Raw genomic sequence first — 27792 nt, forward strand, 5'->3', positions numbered from 1 at the left:
ATCCTCGAAGGACTCCTCATACACGCCTGCAACTTCTGGAATAAACGCGATGGTTTCCTGTTGACCATGGGCCTGTTTTCCAAAAACAACCTGTTGAAAAGTGTTTCTCCGTGATCCTGCCTCCTGGTAAATGTTTACGGGAGATATTATTTCGTCGCTCGGTTGCCATGGCAGGACGGGACGGTGTCTGAGCGGTGTCAACTTTATTCACATGGGCGCTTTTCTCGCTCTGAACGCGGTCTGCATGTCAATGTGCCGGAGATAAACCGCTTTTCACAACGCACAGAGAGTTTGACGACGCGGGACAAGACTAGCTAACTGTTTTTCCCCTTTGGATACGATCAAAACAACAAAGTAAGTCGATGTTTCAATCGGTTACGTTATCTCGATGGCTGTTAACGTTAAGCTGGTGCGTGTTTGCCTCTAGTTTGTATGTGAATGGTTTCATTTGTATAACATGAGAGCACAATAAAGGGGACAAACGTGTTTAGCAGTATGTTTTGTAACGTGTTTATCTAACAAAATATGTGTATGCCTGTTGTGTGCCATCCGAAGTTCGTCCGACATCCGTTTCCTTTGACACTCCAGGCATAGAAATCCCTTGAAATTTGATGAGGTTTCACTCTTTGCTATTTGAAGAAAGGGAGCTCATGTCTGCAGACTCACAATATTACTTGTATTCTAACTGAAACATACATTTGTGGTCCGTTAAAGATGGGTCACAACATGGTAAATTAGACAAAACATAACAAAAAACCGTAAAAATACTCTTGAGAAAACCCACGTTCATTTCCAACACACTTTGAACTATGATTTATATCATATTATGTTTATTTTTCTTCAAATTTCTAATAAAATTTTTGCATCCTTTAGATACTAGTTCAAAAATATTTAAACTTTTATTAATATAGCTATGTATTCATCATGCATACTACTTATATGCATAATGCACAACAGTAAGAAAATAAAAAAACATAACATAACAAAAACGTGAGCATACACTTGAAAATAAATAATTTCATTTTCAACACATTTCATATGTTTTATTTGATATTATGTTTAGTTTTCTTTTACTTTTTGATTACATTTTTGTATCCTTTATATACTAGTTGAAAAATATTGAAACTTTTATTAATATAGCTATGTATTCATCATACATGCTACTTATAAGCATAATGCACAACATTAAAATGTGCAAAATATGTGGTAAAAATAAGTCTATGTGGCCTAAATATAACAACAATGAAAGGTTAAATCTGTTTGTTTTAAAAACAATCATTAAAACTATATTTTAAAAGAAACCCGAAATACAGTTGCATAATATTTAATCTTTTATTTCTGTGTATCTGGAGTTTGTGGTCACCGTGTCAGACAGGATCAAGGTTCATAAGAAATCATTTGTTTTGTCTACTTAGTCCAGATTGTGGATGAACGCTAATGGCATGTTAGCTTATTTTTCTGGAGCTACTTTGGTAAAATTAAAACAAATCCTCTTATTTTTCATATCTGAAATCAAGCACCTGGAGTTGGTTTTATGGTTCATTTATTTACCCTTAGGTTAGTCAAAATGTTGCTATCTTTTTTCCTCTTCAGCAAAGCACTAAAGAAGACTTTTGGCTGAAACTGTTTCTTTTTGATTCATTAATTTCAAGTCAATGCTGCAATCTTAAAGTTAAAAATATAAATTAATACAGCTTCTGTTGATTCACTGAGGCCATTCATGCAAAAAACTGAACATTATTTACAGGATTATCACCTTTAAATTTTGCAGCCTTAATCCATAGTAGGGCTTCACTATGTACTGTATCATTTCAACAATGCATGACATGATTTATCACATTCGCAACATGTAATCATTGCGAAGTAATATACATTTTGCATCTTACAATTACATTATCTATTCTATACTCAGTTGATCTTATTTATGCTAGTAATTTCTCTGTTTTGTGTAATGCAGATGCACACAGATATTAAAATCAGCCCAAACAATCTAAAAATCTGAATTCTTTCCAAATAGATCTATTCAAGTCATCTGATAAAATTTCAGCCTGATCTCATGAAAAAAACCTAACTATTTTACCTTTTACATTTAGGGTGCGTTCAGTCACACGAAAATGTACAATTTTAAATAGGAGGCGTGGCCCCTAAATTCAACCGTCATTGGTGGATTAGCAAATCATACTAAATTGTACAAATGAGTTTGTACGAAATCGTACGAATTAGCCACTAAATCAAAAAGTTACGAATTGCTGCGAAATTGTGTTGGTAAGATTAAATTCTTATCACCAATATATAATATTGCAATGACTTTTACTCCCCAATATCCTGTTTCTCTTATCCACTCCAATGCAAATAGTCTTACAATATGAATTGCAACAGTTTGGGGCACATGTTCCCTGTCACATATATTGCCAATAGGTGTGTTCAACTTAAACAATGACTGCAAGGTGGTCAACTAGATTAGCCAAGTGCAGTTGGGGTGGAGTTGAAAACGATGCCGGCAAGTGAGACACTTTGAGCTCTTGTAGTTTTCTGCAGTCATGGTGCGATCAATTGTGTGATCAATGATGATGACATTAAATAAAAAAGTCTGTAAGACTGATATTTGAGTCATTCAACAAGAAAATGATTATCTAAATAGGTTATTCTTTTCAAAGAAGCGTCTGTGCGGAAAGATCTAAAATGAACCCTTGCACCTAACTAATATTATTTAACAAAAAAGTGCTGTTGTAATTGTACATGAGTTACACGATAAAAGCCTGAGTTGTGGGAATATGTACATGAGAATTTACTGGAACTGAATTGGTTAATAAACACTAAACATTTATGCGATAAATCTGGCCAATCGTGAAATACGATAGATTAATCAATACGATTATTCAATACACAAAAGGACATTCATGATCCAGATAGTCATACGCAACCATTTGCCGTTTGCTGAGGTTATTCAGTTTTCTTGTACTTCACCAAAGACCTCAAATGGTATGTTTTTCTCCAAAAATGTGAATGGTAAACTTAAATATTTCTTAAAACATTTAATAAAGCAGAATTTCCATACAATAAGTCATTGTGAACAAAATAGTTTATGCATACTATCAAAGTTTATTTGCATATTTGTGTTTAAATTTCATTACAATATTCTAAAATCTTGGGAATGTAGGTGAGTGGTTGCAAACGGTTCATATGGGCTGAATTTATACATGCAAATTAAGTAGAACATTATTAAATTTCATTTGTTTGGTTAAATTCAGCCTTTATAAAATGTTTGCAACTATACTTGCCTTAAATGTAAATCCAATGAATCATTTTTTTCAGTGTACCTAGCTATTGTTCTGTTTGGAGCCATGGGTACAAAATCTTTGCCTGTATGTTTGTTTATTTATTTTTTTTATATATATATATATATATATATATATATATATATATATATATATATATATATATATATATATATATATATATATATATATATATATATATATAATTTATTCCCCAGAAATGGGTTGTGGCTGGAAGGGCATCCGCTGCGTAAAAACTTGAAGTTGTCGGTTCATTCCGCTGTGGCGACCCCGGATTAATAAAGGGACTAAGCCGACAAGAAAATGAATGAATGAATAAATATATAATTTAATTTAAAGTGCCAAAAGTAGCATTTGATTTGCATTTTATGAACCATCAAAAACCAAAGTTTTTGATGCATGATATATCGGCGGCCACATCGATATTGGCCAATAATTGTTATTTTTAATGTTCTAGTTATCGTACCGATATCAAAATTGGATCGATATCTTTAAACCGATAGATTACGTAATAGTAACTCATTGAGTTTTAAATAATATGGTTATTTGTTATTATCAACACGTTGCTTGTCATGTGTTGTTGATATAAGATTGCATTTCATTTGATCGTCATATTTGGAATGATTATAACTAGCGCACGTAATGGCCAAATTGGCTGAATTTATGCAGCATTTTATAAAGTAAAACATACCATCTGTATTTAGCCTTTCACTTTTGAGCTGTCAAAACACCTCTCAAAAGGCTCTTTCAGACATTATATATTTGTACATATGTCATTTGTTAATTTATTAATTCAAAAACATTTGAGTTGGTTTCATTCCTTATGTCTTAAGTCTCATTTAGTCATTTAACCTATTACTTTTAAGATCAGTTCAAACTTTTTCTGAAGTTTTTAAAATAAAATTAGTTGTTCACTGTATTAAAATATAACATTTTACAATAATTATATTTATCGGCTAATACCTTGGTTAATTTTAAGAGTTATCGGTCATCTATATTGGCCAAAAAATCCATATCAGTGCATAGTTTATACTAAAGAAAAAATCACCTAAATTTTGGATTCTGATTTGAGACAGGCTAAATTAGCAGCAAAATTTTTGTAAACCATGCCTATAGTCAATGGACTGTTAGAGCAAAGATTACAGGTTCTACTGTGAATGCTTGTTGTACAAGTCAAGGTAAAGTAAACGTATCTGCAGAATGTCAGAGTGCAGTAAAAGTCAAATTTAGAGATTAGACTGAGTTCAATTACTGTGCGGTTTTGAATGAGGGCCAAGGGTTTCGTGCTCTTTACTAATTAAAGTTACACACTATTAAGGGAACAGAGTTAAATTCTGAGTACTCGGGTGATCTGTTTCTACTTTCTTAATCTCAGATATGTATAAATTGCTTATCACTTTTTTTTTAAATCATGGAAACCCTCCATGGATGCTCATTGATCCTAGACTAAACCCCCCGAGGCAAATGTAGGAAACTATCTCTGTTGTGGTGCTGGAGGATGTAGGGTGGAGAACAAAACTGTCTTTGTTTTCTTCATGCCTACACAGGGAGCCAGAGTGCATCAAGCCTTTGAGAGCACGGCTATATTGAGCTGTCCCCGAGCCAAATTCAGGATTCTTTGACAGATCAGTGTGACTAGGAAGATTTGTGGAAGGACGGAGAACATGTCGTTTTAAATTTAAAAACAACAATAAATGGGCTTGGTCTTTTAGATTAAAAAAATATAGATATTAGATAATGCTGACAAATTAGGCTTTTAAAGGGATTTTATGGGTTCAGGTATAAGTTCTTTGATGTGCCTTTGAAACATGAAAAAATAAATTGTGTAATTAAACGAGGAAATGATATCATAGCCATGACCACTCATTATTTTGTCAAGGTCAAACCAAGGCGCACAGTATTGGAAAAATCTGGCATTGCGATATTTGGCTTTTCTGCGTTTTTAAGTTTTTTTTAATTGCGATTTTAATATTATAATCTGAACAGATAAGGGCGAGGCATGTGGCGCAGTAGGTAGTGCTGTCGCCTCACAGCAAGAAGGTCGCTGGTTCGAACCTCGGCTCAGTTGGTGTTTCTGTGTGGAGTTTGCATGTAGTTTGCATCTTCTCCCTGTCTTCGCGTGGGTTTTCTTCCGGGTGCTCCGGTTTCCCCCACAGTCCAAAGACATGCGGTACAGGTGAATTGGGTAGGCTAAATTGTCCGTAGTGTATGAGTGTGTGTGTGAATGTTTGTGTGGATGTTTCCCAGAGATGGGATGCGGCTGGAAGGGCATCCGCTGCGTAAAAAACTTGCTGAATAAGTTAGCAGTTCATTCCGCTGTGGCAACCCCGGATTAATAAAGGGACTAAGCCGACAAGAAAATGAAATGAATGAATGAACAGATGAATTGAACAGCTCTGTTTGGAAAGACTGGAATTAAGGCTGATAAACATTGCAAAAACCTGATATTGCGATATTTTTTTTTCTGTGATAAATATTGTGATGTAAACACCGTTTCACAAGATATGAATAGCTCTATTTGATGGTTTTCTGAGAAGGTTAACAATATTCAGGTACAGAAATTGAATGATCACAATGCAAAAAAAAATTTTTTTTTTTACTTTGCTTTATATCATTTATAGTCCAAAGATCTCAAAATAGTCCTAGATTAAGTAAAAAATAAAGTTTTGTTTTAAAATGCAGATGAAATTAAGAGTTTCAGTGAAATTAAAATTTAGAGTTTTTCCCTTAAAACAAGCAAAATGATCTGCCACTGGGGTGAGCAAAATAATCTCGTTTTCGCTTTCAAATGTGAAATAATATACATGTTAGAATGTCATTAGAATGTCTGATTTGATATTCACAGACCTGTTTAAATCATATAAATTACAAAGTATTATAGCATTTTTACATTAATACACTGTAAAAAATGCTTCATTCCACACATCCTTTATGTTGTTTCAACACAAATCAAGTTAGCCTAACTGTTTTTACAAATTAAGGGGAATTGAACACAATTTTTAAGTTTTTGAAGGGTTATTAAATAGTTTTGTGTTGTTTCAACTTATTTTAAATAAGTAGTTTGAACAAGCAGCAAAAGTCTTTTTTTATTTTTAGAAATAACACCATATTGGTTCTAATACATTTTTTTTCATTCTAGCAGCTGTTTTAAATTAAATTCACACATCCAGGATTTACTCATTAAAGTTGGATCAATTCACTAGCTAAACGTTAATAAATAATACGTGTTCATTTACTGTTTTCAAATGTTTTTGGCTAAATATTTTTGTGAAACCGGTCTAAAAAAAAGGCTGTTTAAATCAGCCAGTTTAAGTGTTCTTTTGACCTTTTTAATATGCACTGAGTTTTCTCAAACTTTCTGGAATGAGCTTTGAGCAGAACATTGACTACCGTCAGTCTGTTATTGTCAGTTATTCATTTATGAAATTAGGCCATGGTTCCCAAATAATCCACTACTTCTGACAGTTCATTCCTGATGCTTTGAACATGTGCCATGTGCTGTAACAGTGGGCCTTTTCACTTTTGCTAGTGCTTCCAAATCCGTTATATTTCACAGCCAGTTTATTTCCACTCTAAGCATATAACAGAATGCAAAGCAACAATCCAGTCCTGCTTGGAGAATTTGAATATACGAGTACTAAATGGGCTGGCAAAGGCGAGTGGAGCCTTGTTTAGTTCTGCAGGAGTGTTTGTTGGCGGGGGGAGGGTCTGACGAGGTGAGCGGTCATGTGCTCGGGGTCTAATTAGAGCAGCATGTCTGAACCTGACAGCATGCAGGAATGTGCAATATGTCATGAGTGATGTCACATTCCAGACTGGGCTTCTTTTTGAAAAGGGAACCTGTGTAATCTACGGATCGCAATTAGTGGCACTGTGATGTTTTCCACACATGCAGGAAATTGTGAAATGTAAAAAAAGATTAGTTGACTTTACTCCTAAAAAAAAAATAAATAATAAAAAAAATAAACCTGTTGTCTTAAGTAAATTAACTATGTGCATAATTATAAAAATGAAGTTAGTCAACTTAACAATTAGGGCTCTATTTTAATGATCTAGGCACAAATTTTAAAGCACTTGGTGCCAAAGTATTAAGGCTGTGTCTGAATCCACTTTAGCTATTTTAAGGATGGAAAAATACGCTCTGCGCCCCAGCGCATGGTCTAATAGGGTTATGCTTGTTCCCTTAATGAGTTATGGATGTGTTTTGAGCATAATGTGCATTAAACCAATCAGAGATTCATCTCACATTCCCTTTAAGAGTCAGTTGTGTCAGTTCACTAGCGAGAAAACTGCTAAACAGACCATCTGCAGCACGAGGATAAAGAACGAGCCTCCTCCATTCAGCATTTTACTTTCTTTTTACTTTGCTTTCACATTTTATTTTATTCCTTTACCCTTGTGGTTAAGGAAACGTTTTGTAGGCACTCCACTGAAGACATCCAGTCTCCTACATATTTAGTTTCATTTGTTAAGCACAGAGATTTGTTTCAAAACTGTAAATTCACTTCTAATTTCCAGCAAATGAATAAATGAACAATAATAATGAAGTGTGCTCAAAATACTGAGTTCTATCCAAACATGCATCCTATTCTTATGCCCCATATGTTAATACAGACATCTCCAAAACCCGACAGGTGGACAAATCTAAACTTGTTTTATTAAAACAAATATTATTATATGCATGTAATAAGTAACACTGCTAATAATAACAACATTATACAAATGCAAATTGTCATGAATAAACCGAAAAAAACCCCAGAGGTGAAAAAGGCATGGAGATAGTATTTTGTATATTGATGTAGAAAATAATAATTTTTGTAACATTTGAATTCATTTTTTTTTCATATGTAAATATATTTATGTATTGCTGTACATCATCGCCATCAATGTGCTTTAACACACCTCCATTTAGACCAGCACCCCATGAGTCCACAAAATGGTGCAAATGGATTTGCTATTTAAACAACGTGGCTCAAAAAGGTTAAAATGAGGGCTGGTCTGAAAATATCAACAAATCGTGCCAAACACGTCTTGCGCCTTATTGCGCCAGGTGTATGATAGGGCCCTTAAAGTTACAATGGGTTTACTCGCTTTTTTTAAGAGTAAATCAACTTGTCACTTTTCCGTAAATAGGTTTACTCTCTTTTTAATAAACTAATCGCTTTTTAGAGTATATCAATAAAATCACAATCAAAAGTGCATTATTAAAAGGATAACAGTAATATTGGAGGATAAACTGCTACATACTATGCAATATTAAACCATCATGGGCTGTATCCGAAATTGCCTACTACACAGTAGGTACTGCATTTGAATTTGAATGTGCTGCTCGGCAATTAGAAAAGTACATTCTATACAGTATGAATGTAAGTAGTATGAATGGATCTCCGACGCTATACATCCGTCATTTTGTCATCACGTGACCTACCCGCAATCTGTTGCATCGCTTCACTCCTATTCATGAATTCTCTTGCGGGGCATCATGGGATAGCATAGCGTGCATCCGATGCACACTCCAGAATCACACCGGAAGTAGTAGGTCATCCAGGTACTTCTCGTACACTGATTCTGAATTCTATGAGTTCAGACAAAACTACTCAGCTCGCATGCTGATTTTAGTGTTGTATAGAATGGAAGTATCGGATTTTGGATGCAGCCATGCTTTATTTCGGTCTGTTTTATAATTTTAGAAATCGGATTTATAATACATCATCAGATTTATACAGTTTTGACTGATTATGAACTCGCATTGTACTGTGCTAAGCAGTTTAGAGAAGTTTTGCCGAAACTTTGGAAATGACAGCTGTGAGGCCTCTTATGTAAACATCTGCATGTATGTTTGACAGTCAGTTTTTTTTCCGCCAGCAACATTTGAATTTGTCACAGACAACAACATTCGAGCTGTGCAGCAAATGGAGATGGCCATCGCGTCAATTCCTTACAAAAATAACTCGCACTGACTGTGAAGACTTGGAATATTCATTCATTCATTCATTCATTCATTTTCTTTTCGGCTTAGTCCCTTAATTAATCTGGGGTCGCCAAAGTGGAATTAACCGCCGATTTATCCAGCACATGGTTTTATGCAGTGGTTACCCTTCCAGCTGCAACCCATCACTGGGAAACACACATAAAGTCTTGCAAACACTCACATAAGCCGCTTTTCCACTATCGTGCTGAATCGTTCTTTAAACAGAACTGTTCCATTCCGTGCCAAACCGGGCCAGACAGCACGGATACGGTTTCATTTTCCACTGTCGTGCTGCGACAAAGCTCTTTAAAACATTACACAAAACGCATCAGTAGTTGCCTTGGTAACGCAATGTAAAAGGTTCCCTTTGTTCAATTAAAGTTAAATAAGAGCCGAAACTATTTATTTATTTACTTTTTCATAAAAGCAAAAGCAACCATGTAACTAAACACTGTTATGCCGCTCTATCAAATAGGGGTGCTAAATATAGGTACATGTGCACCCTTATTTATTTATATGTTGCGCAGCTCTGGCTAAATTTTATTTGGAGGGAAAATTACCAAAATGTAACGTGATGATTGAAAATAATTGGAGAGGAAATAAATAATATTTAAAATCTCTGAACATAACAGAAAAATAAACAATGATAAGACCACAATAATAGTGCATTTGCATTATAGTGGCAGAAATATAATTTTGGACAGGCCTTGTCAAAGGTGAGCGGGCACTTTCACTAATAAAAACACAGCACATAAATTATTTCATTTTTAACAGTTAATTAAATTACACTGCGTTTTTATATCAAAAGTTGATAATGATATAAAATATACTACATTTTGATGGTAAAATAAAACCAATTAAGCGATGGTTGTTATTTGTTTTACTATTCAAACATTAAATAACGAATGCAGCAAGTGAAATAAAAAACGAATATGAAACAATATATAGCAGGATTTAAAGCATATAAAGCACTATTATATTTAGCAAAATGCTGCTCTATTATCTTTTTATTTTGATCATTTTATTTTTATTATTATAAATATTTAAAATATTTTTGTGTTCATAATTAACTAACAAGCTGTAGGCGAATTATTGCTTGACGTTTTAGAAAATATTTGCGTAGCTATATTAAAGATCACCACAAAAAAACAAAAACACATAAACATGTTACATGCCTCATAAATGTCATATAACTTATGTATAACCAAATCATATAATTGCCTATATAGCTGAAATGATGAAAATTGCTCATTTTATTTTTATAAAACATTTGTCAAAACGTATTGATATTTTTTGAGTAAAAGCAATACTGACATTTAAGAATCCATATTTATTTAATTCATTCATTCTTTTGACTTTTTTATTAGAGCATGCTATTATATAAATCAAACAACAGTACCTTGGACAGTTAAAGTGCCGCTCCGTAAAGCTTTCAAGCAAAGTCTTTTGGACGGCCGACATTACAACACGAACACGCCGTCCTTCAGGTGGTCTCACCGGTATTAACAAGCTGTCCTGGCTTTGAATTAAAAAGTGCAATTATTTCCTCGTTGTTAAAAGAGTCTGCAAGTTCGTGTTTCATGGATATAGTGATGTTGTTGTGGAATTTGAACATCGACGATGCAAAGCGTGACTTTATTCGCTTTATTCGATGCGCAGCAGGAAAAAAAAGTCAGCAGCGCAAGTCGCTGGCATGTCTCTCCCAGCGCTGCGTGCATTAAACTCACTTTCAGGCAGACGAAGTAGGTATGTATTCAAGTCAATAAAATAATAACTTTAATGAATAAAATATCTTCGTAAGAATGTGATGAGTTAGCCTATTCACTTCTCTGCCAGAGACTGCTCTATGGTTTTAAAACCCTTTTCAAACTGTATCGTTTAGACCTGGATCATTATTTTATATTAAATGTACTGTAGTTTAATGAAGATGTCTGATGACTAGCGCGCTTCTGCTGAGCCAGCTGTGGTAGCTTAGCAACCGAGTCGCGACGTCAACACACAGAATCTGTCAGCACAGTTCAGCACAGTTGTCTAACCGTGCCGAGAATTCCGGGCCGAGAACGGTTTGTAATCGTGCCGCGCCGTTCCAGGCTCAGTGGAGAAACAACCGTAACCGTACCGATGTGTTCTTAGAACGGTTTGGCACGATAGTGGAAAAGCAGCTATACACTACAGGCAATTTAACTTATTCAATTCACCTGTTGCACATGCCTTTGGACTGTGGGGGAAGCCGGAGCACCCGGAGGAAACCCACGCAAACACGGGGAGAACATGCAAACTCCACACAGAAATGCCAAAGGACCCAATCAGGGCTCGAACAAGCGACCTTCTTGCCTTGAGGTGACTGTGTTACCCAGGGCGCCACAGTGCTGCCACTTGGAATATTCATGTTTTTTAAACACACTGCACTTGTAGTTGTATTTGTCTGCTAGATCGTGTGTTTTATATTGAAATATGCTTGGCTTTAATTCTAGGAGCTGGGTTACAGGCTAGTAAATGTATTCATAGTATAAAAAAATAAAATAACATTTTTACTTTAGAAAAACTCAGCCCAAAAATGGCAAATATTCCCCAATATGTCATTTAATCAAAATGATAAAATTGCTGATGCCATTCACCTCACCTTATAAATGCCAAAGCTTTCTCTTTTAAAAGCTTAAAAAATAAAGTGTTAATGTGTGACGAGTCGGGAGTGAGAATATGTTTTGATTTACTCAAGGATACAGACTGAAATCTGGTGAAAAATAATGTTTCAGTTACAGGTGTTTATACTAATGTTTAGGTTCCTGTTGATTATTGATATTTAACATGTAATCATGCCACATCAGCTGTCCATAAAATTCGCATTGAACCTGTACTGTTCAAATTGACCACCCGTTTGTTATGTTTGTGGCGTTTTTTGCCCCATTAACTTCCATTATAATGATATTTTTTAATTTGCAAAACCATGACACCATATAATCATACATTGTTGATTGTTTGTGGTTTTCCCTGTTGGGAAGAGGTAAAATTTGACTGTTGATCATCAGTTTGTCAGCATTAACCCTTTAGATAAAATAGAAAAGTTCTAAGAGTTCTATGGAGTAACACATCAGATTATTGTGCGTGTTTGCATAAATACACTATTTTCTGAAAGCTGAGGGACTTGTTTTGATTTTCTCAGACATATCAAGGTAAGTGCGCAATGTTCTCTCCTAAACTCTCTCACATGCACACAAACACAATATACTTCATATAGAAGACAGAAACTAAGCTTTTTTTGCACTGCAACGGATGATCAACAGTAAAAATGACACATTGTACCTCTTTCCAACAGAGAAAACCAACAATAAAGTATGCATGATTAAATAGTGTCATGGCTTTGCAATCAAAAATGTCATTATAATGGAAGTCAATGACTGTTTACATCAGGGGTCACCAATCCTGGTCCTGGAGGGCCGGTGTCCCTGCAGGGTTTAGCTCCAACTTACTTCAACACACCTGCCTGCATGTTTCAAGTTTACCTAGTAAGACCTTGATTAGCTTGTTCAGGTGTGTTTGATTAGGGTTGGAGCTAAAATCTGCAGGACACTGGCCCTCCAGGAACAAGTTTGGTGACCCCTGGTTTACATGGACACCAGAAATCGAATTATTTGCTTAAAGAGCCCATATTATGGGTTTTTGAAAATTCCCCTTTATGTAGTGTGTAACACAGCATGTAGTGAAGTATCCAGCTAAGGCTTAAATTTGTAAGAGTACAGTGTTTAAAACGGTTGATTCATCTATAAAAGAGTCGACTCATAGTGCTTCAAACGAGTCGCCTTGATGCCGAGTCATTAGGTGTTTCGCCATGACGTACGAACTAAACCAAGTTATTCACGTGCACGCGCAAACCCGGGAGATTTCAAACCTGCGGCCCCCGCCCTCTGACGCAGAAACCCAGACACACACACACACGCACACAAACATGCCGGTCGATTGAAGTCACACTGCAGATGGACATTATCGATTCTCTACCCAGAGATGAAACCTCAGCATTATAGCCAAGCAGTTGGAAACTTCTGGAAACTACATGCTACAAAGAATACTTCATATGCGTTTGTTAAAGGAAGGATCAGTAAAGAGCAACTTACTAATGGACGTCAGGATGGATTTTTCTTCCTCCATTTCTCAAGTGTAAGTACGTGCGATTAAAGTTGCCTCATTGACTCTAGCTTGCAAATGTATTTAGTTGTCATTTGTTACTTGTAACCGCGTGTACTGTATCAGGTTAACTGGCTATATTCTCTTATTGCGTGCAAAGTCACGTTAAAAACGCGACGCGTGCTGTTTGTTTACGGAGCTCCGTGGTAGAGGTCTGCGTTCCCGCGGCTGTCCCCGCGCCAGATTTCTGCGGCGCGGGAATAAATTTCCGAATAAATCGCGGGAGAGGTCGGTAACGGGTTTAATTTGGGACGGGAGCGGGCTGTCTAGCAATATCGTGGATATTGCTATGCGAATGAGACAGAGAGAGAGCTTTGCCTACCTGTGTCTGCTTGGCGTTTGTGTGTATGTGTTAGTGCACACGCGCGCGTATGAGAGAGAGCGAGAGCGAGCGAGCTCTGTCTGGCTGTCTCTGGACTGTTTAGCTGGGTGATTTTCGGTTATGTTCTCCCCCGCTCTTTAGCGGGCTCGGGCGCGGCGGGCAGAAAACGGGGCGGGTCGGGCACCGGGACAAGAAATTCTAAATATAAGCGGGAGCGGTCGGGTTCAGGCTAAAACCTGGCGGGTGCGGGCGGAAGCGGGAGCGTTGTCGTCCAGAGGTGTGTTTGTGTGTGTGTGTGTGTGTGTGTGTGTGTGTGTGTGTGTGTGTGTGTGTGTGTGTGTGTGTGTGTGTGTGTGTGTGTGTGTGTGTGTGTGTGTGTGTGTGTGTGTGTGTGTGTGTGTGTGTGTGTGTGGCAGCTAAAGTCCACGCCTACACTATGGAGCGTGTATGAACTGTGATTACTTTTATATTGCTGATTAGCTATTGGGCATTTCATTCTCTGACTGAAGGCAGTCGACCAATCGCAACAGACTGTCATCGGTCCAATCAGCGCAGATTAGCTTCGCGCTAAGGAGGGGTTTGGGAACAAATGAATCACTGGACGATTCATACGGGAGTCGCTGGGATAATTAGGTAAAAATAAATGCAGATTATAAGACCATGAAAGTGTTTTTTGACCTTGCATGCATATTAAACTGTTGTTGGAGACCCTTACAACCAAGATATGACCCTATTTCATGTATAATATGGGCTCTTTAAATCTAAAAGAATAATAAGACTAAGGTGTTTACTTGAGTTGCTTTTTGAATGTTACTTTCATGATCCTGTTTTATTGGATTAACGTCATTGCGTCTCCGCGATATGCGCATTTCCTCCAGAGTTTCATGTAATTTCGGGTGTTTCATTTTTAATTTGTCGACTTTAACTGCAGTTTGGCACTTTCACTTTCATTCACGAACATTTCATGCACGCCCTCCGTGACAAATGAGATATTGGATGCAACTGCTGGAAGAGTTATGTTTATATGGAAGTTCATACCGCATGGTGAATAGAAGAAAAAAAAAAACTCTGCATTTCATGATGCAGGTGTCTGTGGTCTGCACTGATTGTGTAAGTGCAGAGAGTGTCAAACAGCCGCAGTGTGTGTGTGTGTTTGTTTGTGGACCGTCCTGTTGCAAAAAAATTGCAAAAAGTCCTACATGACGGTAATAACTCGATTAAGCTGTTTACATGTCTGTACTGCACTTCAATAATGCGACTAAAATCAGCATACTCCTTAATAACTTAATTCGATGTCTCTTTAGTTTGATTATGACCTTAATCTGATTAATCAAAAATCGATGTTTACATGGTAGACTCTTAATCAGAGTATTGTCTTAATTGCATTAAAATCCAATTATTGCTGTCCATGCAAACATAGTCAGTGGGACAAAAACAGCCACCAACATAATGAAAGGGTAGTAAATTTGCCTACAGTGTATTGTTGAAAAATATCCAAGCATTTTCTCCAAAATATGTCAAAAATAAGATTTATTACCAAAAACCATTCCATTTGGTGAAACACAGAGATGGTTGTGGCCTAATTAAGAGTGGATGAAAACATCCCCAACAGCACACAAGGGTTAAATAAGGTGTTGTCCTGCGCCTGGGTCAGGTTTGAGGCCAGTAGCACATAACAGAGGTGTTTTCCAGTGTCCTCATGATTGCCTCTTCAGGTCTTCTATGTGTGGCATTTCGCTCTCCACCTTGAAATGTGCCACCTTTGAGTGCCTGGGATTATATTAACCTTCTTCTTTCTTTACCCTACTGCCATTTAAGAGAGTCTTTCAGCTGCTTGCGTCTTTTCTGGCTTACTAAAACCTGAAAATAAATAGCCTAACATCTCCTTCCTCTCACAGGGCCGCCGAAGAGGCCACATCGTTGGGCAAAGTACCACTAATTTCTAACATTCTTCTTTGCTAAGTTGGTAAGTTCCTTGTTTTAAACTTATTATCTGTGTGGTTTTGCAAATGATTTTCTGCAGTTCTATGTCTGTGTTTGAATTATTGCTCATGTCTTAGTTGTCAACTTCCCGGTTTTGTAAAGCTAACATCTAAGCATTTATCAGTATGCTGTGTTTCCATACACCTATTTTTATGCGCATTTTTGGATATGCGCATAAATCGGTTGATGGAAACCCCAAGATGTGCATACGTTTTTTTTTAATGCGCATAAAAAAACAAATGTGCATTACTGAATAGGATAAATGTTTTATTTGATTAAAAAAAGATGCAAATAAACTATGATGTAAAGTCGTACTTGTGAAAAAGTGGAACTTTTACTGAACAAATTCCAGTATGCGCATTAAAAAAGTCATGTGGTTTTGTTATAAGAGATCATGTGATGATGGAAAATATGTGTGAATGGACAAACCAGCAGGCTGAGCACACTGTAAAACATCTGAACTGTTGTTTTGGCCATTTTAAAATGCCAGTATTATTGTTATTATATTATTAATTACCTCCAGAATAGTCAAGAGCGTCTGTGCTCCGCATCTCACGCCTTCAAACGCCTCCACGTGTTCATTACATGTAAGGATTTGTCTTCTGAGGCGTAAGTAATTTATTAAATAAAGAAAAAAATCAATAATAAAGAAATTTTCCTACTGCAGCAAATTCTATTTTTACTTTTGATATTTGGCACCAGTTAAACAAGAAGTGACAATTATATACCGTAATTATTAACATACCATTCCGTTTTTGACACTGATAAAGATATCCGAAATCAATGATTTATTTTAATTATTTAACCTGAAATGTTACTGTTCCCACATATTTCTTAAAATAAGATATACTGTGTTAAATGTGGGGAAATTTTTTATTATTATTTTTTTTTTTAAACTCAGACATTTAAAAGAACATATTTTAGAGCAGTGTTATCAATTACTGTGATATTTTTATCCAATGTTATCATACTGTCAGATAGGGCTGGGCGATAAACCGATTTTATCGATTAACTTAAGTGTGAAGTTTACATTGATTTGTTTGAATGAAAATCCTTTTTACCCCAATATGTGACGCTCTTCTCTGGGGTCCTGTAGTTCCCTGCGCAAACAACACAGAAACGACATGTCAGCGAGCAGGGAAAAACCGGGTAAAGTCTAGATAGGATATACAGCCTGCCGGAAGTGTGATATGCACATCAAAGATGTGACTCTGTATAACAATTATTCATATTTTTACAGTACTGTGACGGTTAGACAATAAAAAAAATACAATTTATTGGATATTTTAATAGATAGCATAAATAAGACTTGGTTCAACTACTGTTTTTATGTTACTGTGAAAGTTGGGTTTAGGGTTGGGGTGGGGGTAGATGTTAATAAATACAGTTAATGGGAAATGATTTCAGACTTCTACTAATTGCTTCTCAGATGGAGAAAATATTTGTATAAGTGTTTCCAAGCACATCATTAATTTTTGTAGCTGTGGTTAAAGCAAAGAGCATAGAATCAGGCAACACTCAAGTGCAATATGGGAAACAGCCACTAGATGGCGCGGTGGCCATTTTGGAATGAAAACTCCAATAGAACAACAGCATACAAGTCTGTAAATAAACTATTAAAAGTGCTGATGATTGTGATAGGAAGTGTTCTGTTGTCATCTTTCAGGTTGTTTCTCAGCTTTAATGCACTTTTTAAATAAATAAATAAAAAACAAAGCAGCTGCTTGCCATCGCAACAGCAATAAGATCTAATGGACAGCCGTTCGCTTTCACTCCAGAATGGCGGAATCCAGGGCTGTTGCTGGGCGCTGCTATTGCAATGGAACGTTCTATTGAGTGTCGCCTCTTGGTCATTCTAAGCTCTTTGGTTAAAGTGATATGAACTGTATTTTTTGTAAAACAATATCTTCGTTATTATGGACGTTCGTTTCCTATAACATAGTTTTATTAATATTAAAAGGCTGTTGTAGTATTTGTATTTATTTATTTAGAGTAGCTAGCACAATACTATGGACGTTTTTTCCTAACAAAACAAAAATTACTATTCAAATGCCTAAAAGATCAGTGTTTGATTTACCATTTGGGTTGTTGTTTTGAGAGTTTGATTTATTCTTTGGTCTTTTTAGGCATTTGAATATTCATTTTAATTTTGTAAGGAAAACACTTCCATACAGTACTCTTCTTTCAGTTACTACTGCATGTTCCAATGCATCTGGCCAAATACTGTGTGATTAATCAGCATGGCTAAAAAATAGGTCACTATTTCTCTTCACAATTTCCGACTATTCAGATTGCATGGTTTCTTTCTTGAGAACAAGCTGGCCTTACTGTTTATATTGTCTGTCTGTGTGGCATTTGGTTTTCCTACCCATGCTGTTTGCTGGTAAGGAGTAAAGATCCCCTAGGAAAGAATGCCCTTGTTGGAGATAGTATGCTTGGATTAATGGGTGTTTTTTTGTTTTGTTTTTTTTTTTGCAGTTGAAATATTGTAGACGCTCCGTTGTCTTGTATACATTAATCAGATTAATGACTGCGAGTTTCCAGCAGGGCTTATGAGAGCTTCAACCCCTCCTTCCCATGGCCTCATTCTGCTCAGACGGAAGCTTTTGTTTTCAATCATGGGTCTGTGGTTGCAGGTTCTTCAGTATTTGTCTTTTATTTTCTGGCCCACAAGCCAAAGGTTTTCTTCTTGTGTGTCACTGGCGGACATGCATTTATGCAGCTTGCGAAGGTATGCGACATGGAGATCTGTGTGTGAGAGTCATACAAACAAATGCCACATGCCGCAAGTTGTGTTTTAAAGCCACATCTAGCAACTGGAGTAAATGGCCTTCTGATCGATTCCAAATGTGCTGCCATGCTCTACCAAACATCTTAGAGGTGGTGCTACAGAGCACTGGCAATGTCAGTTTTGTTTTTAATGCCACCTTAAACATCTTTTTTTTTTATATCTCATCGCTCACATCCTCCAATGAGGCACAAAAGGAGGGGTTTTACAAAATATTAATGCTGCTTTTCCTATAAAATGACAGTAAGGCTGCATTTACATGTGTTTTTTTTTAACTATTTATTTTTTTAAAAACCAAGCATGGCTGCCATTTTTATTCTCCATCTGCCATTCTCCATCCACGCTATAGAGGCTACAAAAAATGTGACCGTTCACACTCTGAGCATACGCAAATTTGCCACAGTGTGTAGTGCCCCATTCACATGGGATGTTGCCATTAGCACTCAATGGAGGGCATGTCTGAAGATTCACACTGGCTCTGTGAATCACTATGTCAAATTGTTTCAGTCACATCCGGCTTGGACCATGACTCAAATAAAAAAAAACATACACTTAGTTGCCACTTTATTAGGTACACCTTTCTAGTACTGGGTTGGACCCCATTTTGCCTTCAGAACTGATTTAATTCTTACTAGTACTGGAAATATTCCTTATAAATTTTGGCACATATTGACATGCTAGCTTCAGTTGCTGCAGATTTGTCGGCTCCACATTCATGATGAGAATCTCCTATTCCACCACATCTCAAAGATGCTATATTAGATTGAGATCTGGTGACTGGAGGCCATTTGAGTACAGTGAACTCCTTGTGATGTTCAAGAAACCAGTCTGAGATGATTTGCGCTTTATAAAATGGCACGTTATCCTGCTGGAAGTAGCCATCAGAAGATGGGACACTGTTCATAAAGGGATGGACATGGTCAGCAACAATATTCAAGTTGGCCGTGGCAATGCTGTGCAACAACTTTTTCATTCATTCATTTTCTTTTCGGCTTAGTCTCTTCATTAATCTGGGATCACCACAGCGGAATGAACCGCCAACTTATCCAGCATATGTTTTATGCAGCAGATGCCCTTCAAGCTGCAACCCATCACTGGGGAAGCTTACCAAACATAAAAAAACCTGTAACGTACAACAGTACGTCTATTACAAAAAAAAGAACAGGTATGTCTTTGGTCTGTAAAAAAAACATATGGATCTCTTGTATATTTTACCTTCATTTATCTTTTTAGCAATCAGTAGATAAAAAGAAACATGAAAAGAGCATTCAATTTTCTCTTAAAGGCCACCTGTGGTAAAAAATCTACTTTTCAAGCTGTTTGGACAGATCTGTGTGTTGGTATAGTGTATAGACCGTCATACTGGGGTGATATGAACACACCCAGTCCTTTTTTTTTCAATTTAACTACAAAAAAAAAGGGTTGGCCAGTTTAAGCTTTTTTCAAATCGATCGCACCATTACGTAGGTGCGCGAATTTTTTATTTTATTTTATTTTTTTTTTTTTCTCAATTCAATTCCCCGCCCACCGAATTAATTGACAGCTGCGCGCATTAACATGTTCCGGTAGTCACGTGTATATGTCAACAAGACCAGGCAGACATACGCAAAGCAACCGGGAATAAAAGGTCTGTTCTGTTCGCTAGGATCAGCAATCATCATCAAATGTGATTAAGAGTAAGTTTCACATGTTTAAAGTGTTTTAAAACAGAGTAAGTGTGTAATTAATTACAGCATTTTACTTTTATAAAAGTTTTTTTTTACAATTATAAAAGAAGACGCTTCAATCCCGGTTTGTGGAAGTTAAATCAGGTTTATTTTGTACATTAGCATAACAGATATCCACACAGTACTTGAGGTTAGCCTTAACTAAGCTAAGCGCGCTCTGTCTGTCTGCCTGCCTGCCTGCCTGCCTGCCTGTGTGTGTGTGTGTGTGTGCGCGTGTGTATCTGTGTGTGTGTGTGTGTGTGTGTGTGTGTGTGTGTGTGTGTGTGTGTGTGTGTGTGTGTGTGTGTGTGTGTGTGTGTGTGTGTGTGACTCATCAATGCAACCTCACAATACTGATTAGTAAAGGTTAGTTCTTACTGTAGTATTTCTCACAAACGCTATGTGAGACCTTCTTCCTTTAAGTCTGTCTGTTGTCTGACGCAGCTGAGGGAGGAGGCACGTAGAAACAGTAGGCGGGAAAGACTCGTCTTAAAGGCGCAGTACGACAAAACCACCCCCTGCTGGAAATCAGTATAAAACAGCATCTTGTTAAAGGTATAATGAAAAATCTGATTGGTATTTTGATCTGAAACTTTATATACACATTCTAGAGACGCAAAAGACTTATATTAAATCTGAAAAAAGGGGTAACCTAGGTGCCCTTTAATATCTTTGTGTTTTTTGGAAATAAGCGCGCCGTTAAGGTAGTGGAGATGAATTATTAAAGGGATTCTCCACCCAAAAATGTAAGTTGTTATCATTTACTTATACTCATTTCAATGAAACCTGTATGGCATTTTTTTTATTCATCTGCAGAATGTCAGGTACCAAACACAATTTTAAGACAGATTTTAGAAAACCAATTTTTCAATGTCTTTTATATTCAGCCGAAGAAATAAAAGTCATACGGGTTTGAAATGAAAAGAAATCCGAGTCAATCATGATAGATGTTTCCCCTCTGGGAGCAACATCCCTTGTATTAATTTAAACTTTTTTGGATTTTTATTTATTAAATGACTAACTACAATAATTTAGATTGATAGATTCTGGTCTTTTAATTGTGCTACTTTTTAGCTAGTTGTGCGACTGCAGAAATGCTCTATTTTGTAATAATCTAACCTGACAGACTTTTACCCCTGATCTGGCAAAAACATCTAAACAAAGTCAACGACCTATGAAATGTAAACTTCCCCAAAAGCAACCCCCCCCCCGACACTCTGTTAGTCTCTGCGCAACTTGTGCAACACATTGTTGGAGGCATTTCTACAAATGTAAGTTCGGCACATCTGTCTCCTCTTGGGGAAGGGAGTTGCCCGGTTAAAGCCGTTGCACTAGATTACAAATAACATGCATGATCAGCCATCTGCTGCTGTCTATTTTTTGACCGTGCTGACATTTTCAATACCATAAGCGTTTAAATCATTGCGGGTATGCCATGGATTGTAAATTGTAAACTGAAGCCTTTTCAATCCAATAACCCTGAGGATTTGGACGTGTTCTATAGCACAAGGAAATCAAGTAAGTCCCAACAGCTCAACAAAGCTGGGTAGATTTAGTCATGGTGGGTAATGTTAATTTAATCACGTTTTGAATTTCACAACGTTTTTGTCCTTTTATTCTCCAAAAGCTGGTTTGGTATTGTAGTTCTCAAGGTTTCTTTGTCAGCAACAGGAATCTGGTAATACGTTTGTGCCACGTTGTTTTGTTCAGTGTTTCAAAGGTCAGCAGGCAAGCATCAGTGTAGGATTTGCTTGTGTATGAAGGAATGTTCAGATCTCTAAATCTCAATATTATATTGCATAGCTTATACAGACATTTTATGCTTGACGTTTCAGAAAGAGACATTTTTGAACAAGGCAGAAAGGTGCATACGTCTGAAATCAAACAAAACATTCTGACAAATTAACACTGTAGGAAGAATCCAAGCCAAATATGCACTAGAAAATCATAGAACCGTGATTGTTTTGTCTGGGAAAGGTAATCTAGCATCTACATTCTAGGGTTTACAGTCATTTCCAGGGGAAAACACAGCTAAAGTTGTTCCAGACTGGTCTTGACCACATTAGTCGCTATGCTGATTGAGTTTAAATTACGAAAAAAGGAACCAAGACAGGATTTAAGTCCTACACATTATGCCAATTGCATGGTTTTAGTCCCGATTTTTGACTCGCTGACAGGTTTTGAGAAATCGCCGACAAATGCCTGATATCCCGAGCAAATCGGTAATCGTTCACGTGAGTAACAATCACACAGTGTGAACTATCAAAGACTTGATCTGAGAGAATCGCCAATGAGTGTGCGACCCTTGTGAGATATTTGGCATGCCAAATATCTGGAGCTGTCTGTGATTTAAAATCATGCCGTTTGAAATGTGTTCTGATTGAAAATAACATCAGCAATCACCTACAGCCAATCGGAGAGCAGCATCCACTATAGGTATCTGGAGGTCAGCAGGAGGTTGGGTTGAGAAGTTAATCAGGCTTTTTTTGGTCTATTTGTACTTGAGAAATAAAGGAAAAACTAGTGGAAATTTGGCAGAAGCATCGGTGTCTTTTTGACGTGTCACCTTAGCAATACGACAACTGGGTGGTAAAAGAAAAAAGTTTGAGAAAAATTGTAAATTCCCTTCAAAACCTATGTGAGCAAAACCTCACTAAAGGTTTCTTTCTCATTATTTATTTAAAAGCAAAAGAAATACCACATAACCTCACGTTGCTTTCTGCATGTCTTTTGGTTGCAGTTTGTGGACCAAAACAATGTTGTCGGCAATTCCTCCTATTTTAAAGTCATCCAGTGTGAAATCCCTTGTCGCCGGTTCGTTCTACAGTGTACACACAGCACTGACAGAATATTACCCCAGTCTGAACTCATTAGGGGTGCAACAAGGCTTCTTATGGTTCGATTTTAGGGTCACTGCTATATGGTTTGGGATATGATTCAGTAAAAAAAAAAAAAAAAAAAAGGACATAGTAAAATGGAAATAAAGATTGGGCTAATTGACATATTATTGGACACAATTGAATTTTACCAATTAGAAGCAATACTTAATTATTTTCCTAACTTTCATTCATCCGTTCAGGTCTTTTCGCACCTTGAGGCTCAAGGATTGAAATCTATTGCATGTAATTTTGTATATAAGTTGGTTCACCAGGTTTATGCTTCATTCTTCTTCATAACTTCTGGTTAGTGAACATTAATGCTCTCTGGTTTATGATGCACTGTAGCACTTTTTATGGAGTGAACGTTTACATTTTATGAGAGATTTCGAATTTTGCGTTAACCTTTAAAATGATTACCTGATCATATGGCGGTTCAAAGGTTGCTAGGTCACCATCTACCGTTTTCTCAGTACACCTGATTTCACGCTCACATCTGGATTTACTAACGATGAAATGAACGTGGGTGTGCGTTGGTCCACGCCAACTTCATGCCTGGCATTACTTGTGTGTGTTTGTTTTATTTCCATTAGCGACTCCTAGAGGCAATTATGTTAAAGTGCACACTACAAATTATCTTTGAGCCGTGCAATGGCAGCTGTATGGGACGGGATTATGCGCATGTCTAGCAGGTATATAAGGTTTCAATACCATGCAGTTGACCAGCCAAGTATTAAAGCGCAATTTGCAGCGGTCGATGGTTTTCCCAATTTAATCGGAGCGATCGACTGCACGCACATTGCTATAAAGGTGCCATCTGAAGACTAATTTGCTTACGCGAATCGGAAATATATTTGATGCTCAAATGTGCTTAACATAATACACACACTTATTAATTATTCCTACTTTTCTTCCTTGTGATGAAGAGTAGGCAAAATCTGATATGTAGTGGGGCAAAGAAAATGAGTTGGATGCTGGATTCGAGTTCATGATCGAACATGTCAAAACATGTTGCCATGCGCTTTACGAGCTACACCACTCACGCTGCTGTTTGCCGCTCTCCTTAGTTATGTTGTCTCTGTCAATCAAACGGTGATGGGTGGGAATCACTCAACTAGCTCATTCCAACGAGGTGTGCTATTTGCACTTAGCCTAAATAGACACTACAAAGTTTCACACGTTTACATATGACCATTTATTTTTTTAATTCACTCACAGTGTGATTTTCAGACCCACTGCGTTAACCGCGTCAGCTAAACTCTCCCACTCTATTTTTGTTCTTTTGTTATTAATTCTGGCGGACAAACTTTTCAAATAACACCCTTTTTCTCCGGTCTGCGAAAGGAGCACCTCCAATTCACATTCTGTTCAAAGTTTCTCTTTTTGCTTGCTTTTGCCATTACTTTTTCGTTTGGTTTTGCTAAAGTAGAGTCATTACCATATATATTAGGAGGAGGAGCCAGGTTGGGGTTTTGCGCTCGTGCACGTGTGCTCAGTTTTGCGTTAAGTCGGATGTACAAAGAGAATATGTGTGGAATTTCGCGTGCGCAGTGTTTCATACGTCTGAATTTTTTACTGCGTACGCACATTCACAGCTTTGTGCGTATGCAATGTTTTAGTATAAATTCAACGCAAGTCTTCATACATGAGGCCCCTGATTGGTTGACAAACAAGTTGCGGATCTATTCCTTGGCAGTTCACAGGTACCTCATTGAGCCTTTTTCCCTTAGCACAGACATCTGTTTCTTACTTATTTTGCTGCTTGTGGATTAAACTTGGGCGCTTAAGTGACCGAGAGGCGGGAGAATACGGTCATTTTTTCTAAATAAAAGATCATTCAGACTCGGATAATAAATATGGAAATAATTAAAGATTTATTGTGCGGCCAGGTAACAGTTGATCCACGAACCGATACCGGTCCACGGCCTGGTGATGAACACTTTCAGTGGTACTTTTGACTAGGCCGGACCCAGTTTGATAAACTGTTGTTCTGTGTTGGCAGGAGGATTTCCCCTCAGGACACCAACTACAGGTGTTACACCATAATCATGCTCCTACAAGAGCAAGCTCTTGATTAATGAACAAATACCCAAAACAATCAATTAGCACAGTGTCATTAGCTCCAGTCATGTCTGATTGCATCCATGCATTGACCTAGCATATATATCACCGAGTGAGACTCACCCCTAGACTGTTATCAGTTGCAGTGAAGTCCTGAATGGGCATTGTGCATGGTAAATTACAGCTGCCAGGGTGTAATCACTATAGCAGGGGTGTCCAAACTTTTTGGGCCGAGGGCCAGATGCAAAAAAAAAAGTTGTCCCGGGCCATATATTACACACATTACACACACATATATATATACACACACACACACACACACACACATATACACACACACACACACACACACACACATATATATATATATATATATATATATATATATATATATATATATATATATATATATATATATATATATATATATATATACATACGTATACATACGTATGTATATATATATATATATATATATATATATATATATATATATACATACGTATGTATGTGTGTGTGTGTATATGTATATGTGTATATATGTGTGTGTGTGTGTGTTATGGAATTATTTTAATTTGTTATTTTAATTCACCGTCCAACTGTGTTTCTAGAAAGACTTTCGTTTTTAAAATCTTAAATCTTCTCTGGGCAAATTACTCTTGCAACACTCATCCTTTATAAATTCTCTTTCAGTGAAGGGTTTCCTGTGGTGTGCGATTAGCTGGGCTACATCATAACTAGCCAGCATAGAATTTTTTTGCACTTTATTAGCACGAAAAAAAACTGCTGTTGTTGAGGTGATAAGCCAGCTGCTATTTGTTTTACTTTTTGATCTTGTTCGGCACCAGTGTAAGAGCTGAAGGCCTGATGTTTTATTTTATAATGTCTTTTAATATTATATTCCTTCATTACTGCAACTGATTCCTGGCAAATTAAACATACACATATTACACTGACCTCTGTGAAGAAATATTCTTTGCCCCATCGTGACTGAAATTTCCTGCACTCGCTGTTGATTTTACATTTTCTTGCTTGTGCCATGGCTCGTCAAAACGTGATTATGAATTATGTTTCGTTCAGTTTGTTTGGTTCGTTTTACTTCATAACAAGAACTGCTGCCTAATTGAAGGCGTGTAATAGCGACACCCGGTGGTTCACCGGGTGTGTTTATTGAATTACGTTCATTTTTGCATAGCGGGCCAGATTCTATTAATATTCATAAAAAGTCTTGCGGGCCGCCACAAAATTGATTGCGGGCCGCAGATGGCCCGCGGGCCGTAGTTTGGACAACCCTGCACTATAGCAACCACATAGATGAGAGTGAGTTTTGCAATGAAAAGCATCATTCTCATTTTCTCCAATTGACCTAATTTTTGTTTATGACACTCACTGTAGTTTGTTGTTTGTCATCTAGGCTGTCTTACACATGCTTTGCAAACCACGGCCTGCTCTTCTCCCAGTGTTTTGCTGGCACAGCCGTATAATTACAGCTGCCGTGGTCACGCCTCTCCCCAGACATGTTCGTTTTTAGCTTGGATCTCCGTGGGAGTGCCGAGCTCTTCAACATCGATGTGATGGACCAAACCTGAACACAATAGAGCCCTGTACAATGCAAAATGACCCGCACTCCTCCCTGCTTGTATTTCAATTTCACAGTCTTCGTGAACACGTCCATTGTGTTGATTTACCTGTTGCTAGGCTCTCTGACCTGCGGCTGTGACAGTTGGCATTTCACACATGCAGTCAGAGCTTCAGGGTCTTCTCTTCCATGGGGCTCTCAGCTGTTGGAAATTGTTGCCTGCTAATGGAAGATGGTTATTAGGATGTGCTGTGTTCTCTCTCCAGCTTGGCGGGATCTCTTGGGCTTTGATTTATTTCTGGAGTTCAACATGACGCAGCTGCTTGCTGTACTTGGAGTGTGACATGCTCTATGGGAATGGGAATGGGCGTGTCTGGCATCTTCAATTGCTTCTGCACATATTGTTGGCAATGCTTAGTTCTTTTTTTTCCATTTTTTTTTCATTTCCTTGTAGTTCTCAAACAATGTGTATTTAAAATTGGCGAAAGTATGCATTATGCAACAATACAGTTTAAACAGGAATGCAAGGAAAAACACTACAGGCAAAACCATGGTTGTTTTTTCAGTAGAGGTGTAGCGTTCGTTTGTTTGTTTTTATTTGTTATTTTTAGCATTTTATTAATATAATTTATTATTATTATTATTATTATTATTATTATTATTATTATTATTATTATTATTCAATATATTTTTTTTACTTTTTTAAAGAAAAAAAAAACAGATTTAAGATAAATTATAAATGCCAAGGTGTTTTTTTATTACTATTTTTTTCTCAAAGATAATGAGAAAATTTTTAATGATTTTTAATAAACTAAACAGAGGTCCCATCGCATCTGTATATATTTAGCTGCATTAGGCTCCCACACAAAAAGAGAAAAAAAAAGCTATTTAGGATAAATTATTAATAGCAGAGCTTTTTTTTATTATTATAGCTTTTTTACTGCTTTTTTTTCTCAGACAATGCTACACATTTTTATTTTACATTTGAAGTAAAACTAAATTGCAATTATGACAAACTCTTTGTA

The 27792-nt window shown here is 36.9% G+C and overlaps 1 protein-coding gene across 10 annotated transcripts in view; it reads left to right on the forward strand.

Moving 5' to 3' along the window:
- The window catches only part of pacsin3 (protein kinase C and casein kinase substrate in neurons 3), an 86309-nt gene continuing 58517 nt past the window's right edge, over nt 1–27792 (forward strand). For 2 of the 10 annotated variants that reach the window (XR_012382336.1, XM_005166593.4), the window contains exons 1-2: nt 1–354; nt 15673–15740. The gene's annotated coding sequence lies outside the window, so the exon portion shown is untranslated. 10 annotated transcript variants of the gene reach the window in all.

Source organism: Danio rerio, chromosome 7 (genome assembly GCF_049306965.1).
Source record: "Danio rerio strain Tuebingen ecotype United States chromosome 7, GRCz12tu, whole genome shotgun sequence".
NCBI classification, from domain to species: Eukaryota; Metazoa; Chordata; class Actinopteri; order Cypriniformes; family Danionidae; genus Danio; species Danio rerio.